At 48.4% G+C, this 794-nt stretch overlaps 1 protein-coding gene across 1 annotated transcript in view; it reads right to left on the bottom strand.

The window, feature by feature from the left end:
• The window catches only part of mkrn2 (makorin, ring finger protein, 2), a 4,282-nt gene that overhangs the window by 2,855 nt on the left and 633 nt on the right, over positions 1 to 794 (bottom strand). The window lies entirely within an intron of this gene.

Here is a 794-nt window from a genome sequence, read left to right as displayed (position 1 = left end):
AGTTTGTTCCTATAGAACCAGACCAGTCTGTTCCTATAGAACATGGCCAGTTTGTTCCTATAGAACCAGACCAGTCTGTTCCTGAAGAACACAGCAAGTTTGTTCCTATAGAACCAGACCAGCTTGTTCCTGAAGAACACAGCAAGTTTGTTCCTACAGAACCAGACCAGTCTGTTCCTATAGAATCAGACCAGTCTGTTACTATAGAACCAGACCAGTCTGTTCCTATAGAATCAGACCAGTCTGTTCCTATAGAACCAGACCAGTCTGTTACTATAGAACTAAACCAGTCTGTTCCTATAGAACCAGACCAGTCTGTTCCTTTAGAACACAAGCTTCCATCCATCCAATATCTTCTGCTTGTTCCGAAGTCGGGTCGTGGGGGCAGCAGCATGAGCAGGGAGGTCCAGACATCTCGTTCCACAGTCACCTCGTCTAGCTCTTCTGGAAGGTGGGGGATGTTAGATGTTAGGTGGGTAGACCCTTATCTGGAGCAGCACGGTGGCGCAGTTGGTAGAGCTGCTGCCTCTCAACGAGCAGGTTGCCCTGGTTCAAATCCCGATCCGGGGACCTTTCTGGGTGAAGTATGCATGTTCTCTCTGTACGTGTGTGGGTTTTCTCCGGGTAATCCAGTTTCCCCCCACAGACCAAAAACTAAAAGCATGCATGTTAGGCTGACTGGTAACTCTAAATTGTCCTTAGGTGAGAAAGAGAGAATGGTTGTTTGTCTCCATGTGTCCCTGTGACGGACTGGAGAACTGTCCAGGGTGTCCCTGTGATGGACTGGAGAACTG

This window comes from Nematolebias whitei, chromosome 7 (genome assembly GCF_014905685.2).
Source record: "Nematolebias whitei isolate Nwh7 chromosome 7, NemWhi1, whole genome shotgun sequence".
NCBI lineage: Eukaryota > Metazoa > Chordata > Actinopteri > Cyprinodontiformes > Rivulidae > Nematolebias > Nematolebias whitei.
Note: the sequence above shows the minus strand (reverse complement) of the source record. Positions and strands in the feature narration are given on the sequence as shown.